A 13,252-nucleotide genomic window follows, 5' to 3' on the forward strand; every position below is an offset into this window, starting at 1 on the left:
CTGTATAACTCAAGGCCAGTAGGCATCAGAAAAATCATATGGATTTATATTGGGAAGATATAAGTAAGGTTTAAGGATCAAGGAGCACTAATTATTCATCCCCTCTCCCACCTCCTAGAGATCTAAAGTATTCTTTCCCCAGTGCCTTCATAGTCCACTCTAGGAACCTGAGTGAATAGTATATTCAACCCAGTGGTCGTTGTACTTATGACCTAGGACTATGTTGATTCAACTATAGCATGCAGGAGACTGACCTGCAATTAAGTTTGAATTCTCTCAGTCCCCTCATAACTGGGTTGCCATCTGGAAGGTATACTAATCAGCCCAATCAGTTGGCTGAGGTTGAACTGAAACAGTCCCACTGTAATCTGAAAGTGTCAACGGCAGTGAAGTACCAATAGACAGTGGGATACTGGGATACTGGGATACTGATATGTGCATGCTAAGTTGTTTCAGTCGTGTCCAACTCTTCACGACCCTATAAACTGTAGCCTGCCAGGCCCCTCTGTCCATGGAATTCTCCAGACAAGAATGCTGGAGTGGGTTGCCATGCTCTCCTCCAGAGGACCACATCTCTTATGTCTCCTGCATTAGCAGGTGTATTCTTTACCACTGGTGCTACCTGGGAAGCCCAGGATACAGATGGAGTAAGATTATTTCCCGTTATAAAATATCCAGGTTCCCTGAGCTTAGTGATCTTCTATAATGTAACCGCTGTGTGTGCGGTTGTCACTTGACCCTCTTTACATCATTCTGTGGAAACTGTAGCTCAAGAAACTGGCTAGTTTTGTAGTTTTCATGTTAGACCTTTCACAATTCTTGACAAACACTACGTGAAATGTGGCCTTCTGTACCACCACCACACCAGTAGGCCAACTTTGGCCAGCGTTGAAAGTCTGGCATGTAATGGCAACTTTTGTGTAAGAAACATAGAGTACTTTATTTTGTCAAGTTTGTGATGGCGGATGTACTGCCATGTGTGGTATGATGATAGTTCTGGGTGGTGGTCATCTGGCTACTACATCTTGATTCCAGTTGATCTCATCAGAGAACAAGTTCTTATTGTAGGCCTCCATTGGAAAGACCCAGGCTATATAATCAGCAGCTACAGTTCTTCCCCCCAGAGTCTGCAGCCCTAGAGGTAGGTATCTTTAACCTGTCAATCTGTGGTCTTTCAGGTGGCAGACCATACAGTTGGGTAATTGGCAACAGTCCAAGATTTAGAAAAAAATGTAGCATGGCTCATCAAGGGGAGTTTGGTTTGGGTCTTCAAGGATGGCCTTTAGTTCTGCCCACTGAGCAGAGTGAATGAGCAGCAGTAGCATAAAGAACATCATCAGGTTTCTATTTAGCCAGAGTATCAGTGGAACAGGTCAGGGCATTTAGAGGAATCTCTGTGAATTGAAGGAACCATTTAGATAGCAGCTTTACTTTGAGTGGAGGGTTGGGGAGAAAGTTTCACCCAAAATAGTAACTACCCCTTATTCATGTAAAACTGAGATATAGATAGGAACAGGTGAGCTGGTTCTTGAATGTACATTTCCATTTGATTGGAGAGACCTGTCAGTTCCTTCCTACCTCAGTGCTTCTTGGTTTCTTTCAAAAAGCATGGGGAGCGTTTGGAACACAGAACCAGCAGTATCAAACCACCTGAGCAATCAGTGCTGGGCAGTTTTCTCATAGTCTAGTTGGATGTCCAAGTCTATGATACTGTATTATAAAATTAGATATTTCTGTGTAAGATGACTGTGACACTCTTTAGGATGAATATTTCTTGTTCATCTTTGTATCCCTGGTATACCAGTGTATTCTCTGGTACAGGGATAGTACAATAAGGTGCACTCTGTGTAATATATAGGAAGTGCTTGCTGAAAAAAATAAATAAATAGGTGATCACATTATAAATTTGGAAGGAAGTTGTGTTGGCAGTTGATATATCTATAAAATAAGGAGAATGATTTTTTATCAATAATGTGCTGTCTGCTCCATTTATTAGCAATAGCTGTGTGTTCATAGATGGGCTTCAATGCTACAACAGTTAGGAAAATGGATTAAGTCAAGTTGCTTTCTGTTCCATGTATAGTTATCACATGGATAACTAATGTTTAACTTCTCTCATTCATTACTGCTTACTCCTGAAGAGCACAATGTGTTTACAAAATAATAAGCATTATTAAGCATCCTAATAGTTGCCACAAAAATCTGACAGTATCTTTGGCAGCAATGTACATATACTTTGCCTTCCTAATACTAAAATACTAATACTAATACTTCCTAATACTAAAAAAAGGTTAATATAGGTTATCATCCTTGTTTTGTAGTGGCATTCCCCAAACTCCAGGTGGCATAATTGTACAAATTTCTCCTCTGGGATTTTATAGACAATTCCCTGGGTAACATAACAAAGAAAGTTATGTTCATTAAGCAAGTAAAGTGATTCGGGTAATCATGTTAAGTTCATTTTCTGGTTTATCTAATTTAATATTAATGAGTACCCATTTTATAAAGGAGCATAAAGTTAAGTACTGCCAAAGCCTACACAAGTAAAGTCTTTTAGTTAATAGCTACTGTCCTTTCCACTAGGTCTGAGTTATTCATCCACTTTCAGTTGATGGAACCATGTGATTAACATTAACGTCAACCATTATGTTTTATGAAGGATTATATTCTTGGCTAGAGTGTTCTGTGCATCCCTATGAGCTATGAACTTTACTGAATTTTTCTTTATTCAATTTGTATGTAAAAAGTCACCATGCACATATATTGATACATGAATACAGTCAATTCTCATTACTCACAGTAACCATGTTCTGTAAAGTCACTGCAAACTCTGAATTAGGGAATATTGAATCATTGCTCCTAGAGGAAATGCAGAGTTAGGTTCCTGCGAACTTCTGGTCACAACATTATCATCAGTTGATCAATGCATAACCTTATTTTATGTGTTTTTCTGTTTAACAACACTATCGAATATATACTGTTGATTCAACAATTTAATTCATTGCCAACTATTGAATATATACTGTTGATTCAACAATTTAATTCATTGCCAACATCACTATTAGTTCAGGTCTGAACAAAGTTTATGTAACTAACACACATATTTCCTTCAAAAGACACATCACAGCTTTCTGGGTTAGGAACACTAGACAGTACTTCAAAAGTACACTTGGAAGCTATTTTAAACAGTGTAATCACTAATAAAAGCATAAATAGTGCATTGCATAGACCACTAAAAGGACATTTGTTTACAGTACAAGAGCAGGAACAAGAAGACAGAGTGTTACCTTGTTTGACCTCAGGTAGTAATTATGCACATCAGGGAAATCAGATGTTTTGCTGCTCCATGCATCTGTGAATGACTATGACAGTGCTATGAGCATTGATTTGGGTTACATATAAACTTTAGCACAGAGGTGAATTTGGAAATGTGAAATCTATGAAAAATGAGGAATAACTGTGAATAATATGTGTATACTTCATTCCTATGTATTTTATATATATATTCATATATATATTCATATATATATATATATATATATATATATATAGGCTTCCTGGGTGGCTCTGGTAAAGAATCTGCCTGCCAATGCAAGGAGATGCAAGAGACACAAGATCAATTTCTGGGTTGGAAAGATCCCCTGGAGGTGGAAATAGCTCATCAGGCTCCTGTGTCCATGGGATTCTCCAGACAAGAATACTGAAGTGGATTGCCATGCCCTCCTCCAGGGGATCTTCCCAACCCAAGGATCAAACCTGAGTCTAGCGTGGTGGCAGGCAGACTCTTTCCCACTAGTGCCACCTGGTGTGTGTGTATGTGTGTGTATATGTGTGTGTACATAAATAGATATAGTTACATAATATATATATATATTTGCTAAAAATGCTTTTTGCAAAAGACATGCTGCTTCTATTCCCCAGAAGCATGTTTGGAACCAGTGTGTTTATTATCATATGTACTGAGCGTATACATTGTGATAGGCACTGTTCTAGGCCTTGTGGATTTAGTAGTGAATTAAATAAAGTCCCTACTTTCATTGAAATAACAGGATACTTTTTTAGAAAGCGAATAATATGTCAGATGATGATCAGTGCCATAAGGAAAAATAAGGCAGGAACCAAGGATAGAGACTGATGTTGAGATCTATTTCATATAAAGTGGTCAAAGAAGACCTAACTGATGTGGTGGCCTTACAGTGGAGACTGGAGGTAAATTAAGGAGCAAGTCCTGTAGGTACCATATTTGCAGAAAGAACATTCCGGAGAGAGGGAACTGCAAGTGGAAAAGAGAGTTACATACTTCAGGTGTCTGATGAGAGCAGAGAGCCCATTGTTGCTGAAGTACTGGGTGAGCCTGGACTTTAGGAGTAGGCGGCAGAGGGCTTTAGCGTCTTCTAGGTGAGGACATGGAGCCTAACCATGCCAAAACCTCTCTAATAAAACAAATCTAGTTTAAAGCTATTATCCTTTTCCCTCTAAAGAAATAAATTGTCCTATAAATTATATAAGCACTTTGTTATTAGATACTGATTTAAGTGCCTATCCCATTTCAAACTACCTTCCAGATCTACCCACAGAACTGCCCTGGACTTCCCTGCTGCTGTTTTTCCTCTTGGTTTGGAAAAAAAAAAAAAGCAATTTCTAAAAGCTTGGTTTAATTTTTCCTGAACTGGAAGTATGAGTTTTCAAATACTTTTTCTGATGATTTTTAAAGTAAAATTATGTTTTTTTTGTCCTTGTCCCCCATCCCCTCCACCTCAGTCCTTTATCTTCTCCTACTATCTGGGTGCCTAGTGAGTTCTCTCCTCTTTTCCTAAGTCCTACAGTTGTCCCAATGTATTATCTGTTAAAAGACAGTCGTTAGAGTTAAAGCTCATCTTATCTTGGCTTGGCAACAGGCATTTCTGAATGTAAGCAATAGATTGAAACCAATAGCAGTGAGATACTTTATGGCAGTGAGTGGACTTGAAAAAGTAGAGATGTTAAATGACACAGTGACATTCTAAAATTGTAGGGTGATAGTTAACCTATATGGCACTCTGCTCGTAATAAATGTGTAGTAAATGCTTGATAATTAGCTAAATGGATGGAAATGAATGAATCTTGAAAAATAAACAGTATGGTAGATTTTACTCTGTGTGAGCACCACTGCAATGTATATGGATTTCAGTTAGTTCTGTCTTCACATATACTAACCTATTTCAAGTAGCCATCATCTCCTGCCTTTATTGTTACCACTGTCCTCTAGTTAGTATGTGTGTCCTCCTACATTCTTGATCACCTACAGTCTGTTTTCAGCACAGCAGTCAGAGAGATGCTTTTAAAACCTAAATCGTATTGTGTCGCTTCACCAGTCAAAACCTTCTTTGCCCCAGCTCTGCTGCCATTTTCTTAAGAGTAAAATGGAAACAAAATGGTCTACGAGACCATATGCGATCTGAGCTCATGTCTCACTGCCCTCCCTCTTCTGGACTCTGGTGAGTCACATCAGCCTTCTTGCTGTTTCTCAAACATAGGCAGGCCCTTTCCTCGGGGCCTGAACAACGGCTGTTCCCTCTACCTGAGTTGCTCTTCCTCCAGATAATCTGCACGGCTAACTTCATCTCCTCCTTCGAGTCTTTGCTTAAATGTCCCTTTCTCAATAAGGTCTGCCCTGACAATCCTATTTAAACTTCCATTCTACAACCACATTGACTAATCACCGACATCCTTCTCTTATTTTTCCTATAACATTTATCACCTTTTAGCATACAGTAAAATTTCCCATATTTAAATTTTAATAACTCTCTTCATCCCCTGGTACGTAAGCCTTATTTTATTTTTGGAGGCTCCCAAATCACTGCAGATGGTGACTTCAGCCATGAAATTAAAAGATGCTTACTCCTTGGAAGGAAAGTTATGACCAATCTAGACAGCATACTAAAAAGCAGAGATTACTTTGCCGACAAAGGTCTGTCTAGTCATGGCTGTGGTTTTTCCAGTAGTCCATGTATGGATGTGAGAGTTGGACTATAAGGAAAGCTGAGCACCAAAGAATTGATGCTTTTGAACTGTGGTGTTGGAGAAGACTCAGAGTCCCTTGGACTGCAAGGAGATCCAACCAGTCCATCCCAAGATCAGTCCTGAGTATTCATTGGAAGGACTGATATTGAAACTCCAATACTTTGGCTACCTGATGCAAAGAGCTGACTCATTTGAAAAGACCCTGATGTTGGGAAAGTTTGAAGGCAGGAGGAGAAGGGGACGACAGAGGATGAGATGGTTGGATGGCATCACCGACTCAATGGACATGAGTTTGGGTAAACTCCGGGAGTTGGTGATGGACAAGGAGGCCTGGTGTGCGGCTGTCCATGGGGTCGGACGCGACTGAGCAACTGAACTGAAGTGAATGTAAGCCTTGGAGAGGAAAAAGTCTTCACTCAGAGATTTTCTTTACTCAGGGATTTTCTTTTTTCTCCCTCTTGGAATGGTTCTCCTGGATTGAGACCCATTTGAATCCTACCTGTGATTCAAGTTCCAATTCAAGCATTCAGGTATCCAAGAATACCTGGAAGTTCTTCCTCATACCCTGTCGTCTATTAATCACAGTAGCTGTCTTTATACTATCAAACATGTGTTCTTTTTCTTGAGAAAACCAATAAAGAAAAATCTGGAAATTTGTTATTTTGGGTCCTGGAGCTAGTTTATTTTGATTTACACTGAATTAATTGAGCATTGTCTTAAAGTGACTCTGATGTGTACATTTAAAATTCTGTTTTATGACTATTAATTCACTAACATTTTACACTGCTGAGCTTAAAATTGAAATCTTCAGCGTATTTAGATGTATGTAGATGTCCATAAAAAGCTTATTGTTTCTGTCAATAGTGAAGATTTAGGATCTGGAGTCACATTCACATCAGAATTCTAGATAATAGCATCCATACTTCTTCCTGTTCAGTAGAAGAGTATGTTGGGATCTCCAAAAAATTGTTAAATGTCTTGGACTGTTTGAGTCATGGGCCCCAGGTCTCATAGTACATACTTCTTCCAGTCACTGTTTTTCAGCACTTTGTTCCCTTTAAGTTATGTCACCTGTAATGCATTGCTTGCACTGGACTGTTTATCATTTCCTGAATACCACATGCCATTCTGTATATTCATATTTATTCTTGATGTTCTGAAGAGCGTGCCTTTTCTCTTTATCTCTTCTGCCTTCTAAATACTGCTTAAACTATACTTCTTTGAAGTCTTCCCTGAGTAAAGCTAGATAGAATTTATGCCTACCACACACTTGTGTTCTTGTAACATTTTGTATATTTTGCCACTGCTATAGAACTACTTATTATTTGAGTCACTTTATTCTGTGTTCTTTTTTTCTATTTCCCTGCTCTCATGTCACCATATTGTGAATTCTTTGTTTTTATATTCTTGGCAGCACATTCAGTACTCGTTCACAGGAAGCTTTAAGATTTAGAGCCTAAAATTTTCTGGTTATTCAGTTACTTCATCTTGTGTAGCAGGAAGGATGCATATATCCTTAAAATATTTGAAGACTCATTCTGAGCTTCTCTCATGAGTGCTCAACTCAACTGTTAAACATATCTGTCTTGGTAGCTGCTTGTTTCACCTTCCAGCACCTGTTCTTAGGTTATCTTGCACAATCTTGTCAGATTCACACAACATATGAAGTAACTCCCTGCTCAGAGCCTTTCCACCCCAATGTTCTGAGAAAGCAGAACATTTCTAGCTCCTGGCAGATTTGGAGCCTGCAAGAAGCAGAAGGCCTGGGGAAGAAGGAAGGTAGGACCAGCCCAACCTCCACTGATGATCTAAAGACCTCTGCCTCCTTGAGGCCACTGTGCTTTTAAGGCACTACTTATTTGATTAGTATAAAACTTAAAATCATAAGATGAACAACTTGCTTTGAATTATTTCTCTATTGTTTGAACATTTCCAGACAGAGGAAAGACTATTTGTTTTACATTTGTGTGACGAAAGGAATATGTTGATGGTCTCCCTACCTACACACACAGACACACAGACACAGACACTTTACCAGCAATTCTACAGCACGTCAATCCTTGGAACAGTATCTCATGATTCCTGAGCATTAGTCTCAACTTCCTTTTTCAACAAAAATGTGTGTACAGTGGATAATGGAGAAATACATAAAAAAATAATTTCATCTCTCAAGATTTGTTAAAATTTATTTTTAATTAGAGATTAATTGCTTTACAGTGTTATGTTTGTTTCTGCCATACAGCAACTTGAATCAGCCGTAGTATACATATGTTTCTTCCCTCTTGAACCTCCCTCCCACTCCCAACCGCATCCCAGCCCTCTAGGTTGTCACGGAGCACTAGGTTGAGTTCCCTGGTCTATATGCTAACTTCCCACTGGGTTGACCTACCTGAGTCACACAGCAGCTTCCCACTAGCTGTCTGTTTTAAGTGCAGTGATACATATGTTTCAGTGCTGCTGTCTCAGTTCGTTCCACTCTCTCCTTCCCCTGCTGTGTCCACAAGTCTGTTCCCTAGGTCCGCCCCTTTCCTGCCCTGCAAATTGGTTCATCAGTGCCATTTTTCTAGATTCCATATATATGAGTTAGTATACAATATTTATTTTTTTCTTTCTGACTTACTTCACTCTGTATAATAGGCTCTAGTTTCACCCACTTCACTAGAACTTACTCAAATTATTTTTTTTATGACTGAGTAATATGCATTGCATAAATGTATCACAACTTATTTATCCATTTATCTGTTGACAGACATCTAAGTTGCTTCCATGTCTTTGTTATTGTAAAGAGTGCTACAGTGAGCATTGCGGGCACCTTTAGGTGTTTTTGAAAGCTGGTAGGGCTGCAATGAAATGTTCACAAAGAAAGTTAAAACATACTGAAATTTATTCTAGGTACTTTTTGTATGCATCATTTTAAATTTCTCAAATAATTTTCCAAAATAAGCACTTTTATTCACAATTTGTATGTGAGAAAGCCAAGACTTAGAGGGGTTGAATAATTTGTCCACAGCTAGTAAGTGGAGAAACCCTGTGCACTTTTACTCTACACTAGGTTGATGGTTTTATTATGAGTTTAAAATAAATTCTGTAAGAGTTCAGAGAATTACTCTATACAAAATATCATTCTTTAAAAAGAAAAAAAAAGTTACTTTGTCTTTAAAATATATAGGCACACAATATTAAAGCACATATGATCTCAGTAAATCTTAAAAATAACCCTATCAGATGTGTGTTATTTTTTCTACTTTACAGACAAGAAATCTGAGACAGAAAAGTTAAATAAAATATCAGAAATCTACAAATTTTAAGGGTGGCGCTTGTGCTTGAAACCAAGTATTCCTAAGGATAGAGTCCACATTCTAAGGAATGTGGTTACTTTGTCTTAACAGACCTAGTATTCACACTTACCATATCAGACTTTAAATGTCAGGTTTCTTATAAATTAAGTTTTTGCTCTAATATTTTTCATGTACCGATTTGGTTGTGTGTTCACACAAAACTATTTTCTTGTATGACATATATGTGTGTTTGTTATGTGAGAAAGATGAACAGTACGTGTGGCTGTTCCCCACATCTGATTTTTTTCTTCAAGCAAAATTAACTTCTATTGTTTAAAAAAATAGAGATCTTAGATATCATAGTGTACTTATATGTGCTGAAAGGTATGAGTTCTTTGGCAGTATTGTACCCAAGTCAATATCTTTTGCTTAGTTTGTTCTATATTTATATCCAATCAACTCTAATCTCTGCATGTATTAGTTCTTATAGAGTATTTGCTTCTATACATCAAGGCATGTCTGTGTGTGTGATTTGGGGGGCATGTTTTCCCCCATCTCTGAGTGTACTCCCTGGTGAGTGTAAACCCATCAGTGCCTCTCTTCATGCAATTACATTATCTATTTTAATTTTGCAACAAATATTTTCAAAATGGAATGGTTCCTATAACCAGAGGTTAAACTATAATTTGAGTTTATCTGCTTCAGACTAAAATCAGCACAGCAGTGTATTGCCTTTGTGATACTGTTAAACATTTTGAAATCGTCTTTCCTATTGGGTTTCCTCACAGATGAATCCATTCATTTTATAAGTTCAGAAGACATGAATTTCAGTTCTATTATTTAAGTATAAAAAAGAGAGGGAGGATGCATAATAGATTTATATGTGATACACATGTATCCAGGGAGAGGATGGGTTGCCAAAAGGTCTGCTCCTCCCTAGGTGAAGATATTATTCTAAGCCAGAGTTACAGTGATTTGTGCCTCCATGGAAGCTATCATGTTGAAAAAGGGAACACCTTCCAATTTTCTAGTTTACCCAGTTACTCATTTTTAGAAGAAATAATTATTTTCCTACCAGTTGATCATCCAAAAAGAATTACATGTCAGTATTCTTGTAAGTCAGTTTTATTTAAGCAGTGTGAAATATTAGCAATTAACTTAGAAATTTTCTCTAAAGAACAAGCACAATATAAAAATTCTGAAACTGTTTTTATTTTTAGAATTTATCTTTGTTTAGCATTTTACTTACTCAAGTGACTTCACAGCTATTGCAACTAGGAAGCAGACTAAGAAGTTCTATCACTTTTCTGTTGGCCAACCCAGTGGATTCAAACTAGATGTTTCATATTAGAGCTGAAGTTATTCTTCAAGGTGAGGAAATCCATACATTTTTTCCTAAAAATCCTACTAATCATTGTGCTTATCAATATTTTAGAACTAAGGGTATTTTTGTATCACCACATGTCTGATTTTCAAAGCAAGAGGTTGTGATTTTGGGGTCATCACAATCTTTGCACAGAGAGTATGTTAGAAGTTTTTGTCACTGGAACTTTCCTTTAAAAAAAATTCAATATCATAAATCCTTCGAATTCTCCTACTATAACTCTGGCTTTCACTTTTTCTTAATATTCATTTGCAAGGTGTTTCTTTTATTCTTTTCCTGACCATGTCCCTGTTTTTCTTTATATTCAGATACCATGCTCAGTGTTCTTTGAACCAGCCTGTGCTCACTGCTTGTTTATGGGTGTTCTCTGCGCATTTTAAGCTTCCTTGCTTATTCTTTTTTTAGGGAAATTTGTTGCAGTTCATCAGGGCTCTGTTTTTCCAACTTTCGCTTACTGATATTGATGAATCTTTTTCTTTTCTCTTTTTCTGCTAAAGTTAAAAAAGAATCTGTTCTTTGCTTTTTAGCTTGCTGGTAATAATTTATCATAGATTATAAAATTCATTGGCAACAGAATTTATAGTTTTTAGGTTAAACTTCCAATTATTCAACATTATGTACTGATAAATTTAATACTTTAAGTATTTAATATTAATGCTTATGACCTTGTGTTAAGGAAGGATGAGCACACTGAACAATAGAAAAGTCAGATATCTGTGAATGTTCTTGTTTCTGGTACCATTTACTCACACTTTTCTGAGTGTAAATTTATGATTAGTATATGAAATCTGATGTAGGCTCTCATTTTTGTTTCATTGTAGTCTCTGGAATCTTTTTTTCAAAACATTGTGCTCTTAAGAATGTAAAGAATACATGAAAAAAATGACTTTTTTGTCTTGGTTAACACATCATGTTTAAAAACATAGTTGAGGATATGGGATTAAAATCTAGTAATTAAGATGGATATTAAAAAATACTTGAAGTTTTTTGAAGCAATTTTCTGAAAATACATATCTATAAACACTATATTTCTCTTAATTTAAAGAGTTAAGCTCTAAAAGACTGTTTTTTGTAGGTTTTAGTCAATTTTAAATTGTGTTACAAGTAGTGGATAGAATCAAAGAGAGGGTGAAGATACGGAGAAAAATAAGGAAGCTGTAGTATTTTCTGTAAATGTCTGTTCAGTTTCTATTAATAGTGTTAACCTTTAATCTACCTTTGATCTATTTAAGAGATAAATGAAGGAGGCAACATACCTATACTATAAAAAAATTAAAAATACCAAGTTTCTGGAATGAATCATTATTTTTCTAGTTACTTAGACCTGCAGGAATTCTCCCCCGCCCCCATCTTCATCAAGGCCTCCTATGTAGTATAGTGGATGAGCAGTAGCCCCATAATAGACAAAATAAAGCAATTTCTTATGATATCTGTCAATGTGTGTCAAATAACTAACTCCAATGTGAAGTTCAATAAAAGCAATTTTAAGAGATACTGATCAATTACATTAGTAGTTAGAATTAGTTCATTCATGGTATGGTCAGATTGAAATGTAAAATTTAGTCTCTCTGGCCTGAGTAATGAATGTTGTATGTGTCATTTAGGCAATCCTCCATAAATATTATTTCTTTGAACTAGAATTTTGATAGGGATTAGATAGCTAAGAGTACAAACCGTACTCTTTGCAAGAATGTGAGGTTCAGAAGTCATTTGTGGCTTAAGATTATTTATAATAAAGAGAATATGTTAAAGTTTCTGTAAATTAAGGTGCCTAATCCAACCTCTGTTTGAATAAATGGCCCCTGAACCCACCTAGTCTTCGGAATGGGTTTCAAAAGGATGAATAGGAAAAACAGAAGTCTTTTGGAAAAACATTTCAGAATTCACTGTGAAGAAGGTGACTAGGCATTTAAGACCTTGAAGTTGGTCTCTATGATATAATTTGCACCCCCAAATGTTACAGCTTTTACTTGTTTGGGGGCACAGAAAATACACTCTCTTTTCAGGGTCTTTGTGAATTCAACCATTTTTTAATCCAGAGTCTTTTGTTGTTGTTGTGTTAGTCGCTCAGTCATGTCCAACTCTTTGCGACTCCATGGACTTGTAGCCCACCAGGGTCCTCTGTCCATGGAATTTTCCAGGCAAAAATACTGGAGTGGATTGCTATTCCCGTCTCCAGGGGATCGTACCAACCAAGGGGTGGAACCTGTGTCTCTTATGTCTCCTGCATTGGTAGTAGGCAGCGTCTTTACTGTCTGGGCCACCAAAGAAGCTCCAGTGTCTTTAGGTAAATGATAAAGCCGAAGTAAAGGTTGGCACTAGTGATGTCTTCTTTTCAGTGTTTTACCAGATAAAGGTTGGCCACACATTTTCCTCTGGCCATAATAATCAGGTGATTCACAAAAATATTCAAAGCAGTCATCTCTAGTAACCACAGATAAAATTTGAGGAAAGATTTTAGTAATGCTTGTTGTTTAGTTGCTAAGTTGTGCCCAATTCTTTCGTGACCTCATGGACTGTAGCCCTCCAGGCTCAGTAATGTTTACTTTCAGGCAATTAGGTACCTTATGAACAGGTTAGGTACATG

At 37.1% G+C, this 13,252-nt stretch overlaps 1 protein-coding gene across 1 annotated transcript in view; it reads left to right on the top strand.

Annotated features, from left to right (window-relative positions):
* FOXP2 (forkhead box P2) overlaps window positions 1–13,252 on the top strand; it is a 579,712-nt gene that overhangs the window by 176,053 nt on the left and 390,407 nt on the right. The window lies entirely within an intron of this gene.

The sequence above is a fragment of the Odocoileus virginianus genome, chromosome 1 (genome assembly GCF_023699985.2).
Source record: "Odocoileus virginianus isolate 20LAN1187 ecotype Illinois chromosome 1, Ovbor_1.2, whole genome shotgun sequence".
Taxonomy (NCBI): domain Eukaryota; kingdom Metazoa; phylum Chordata; class Mammalia; order Artiodactyla; family Cervidae; genus Odocoileus; species Odocoileus virginianus.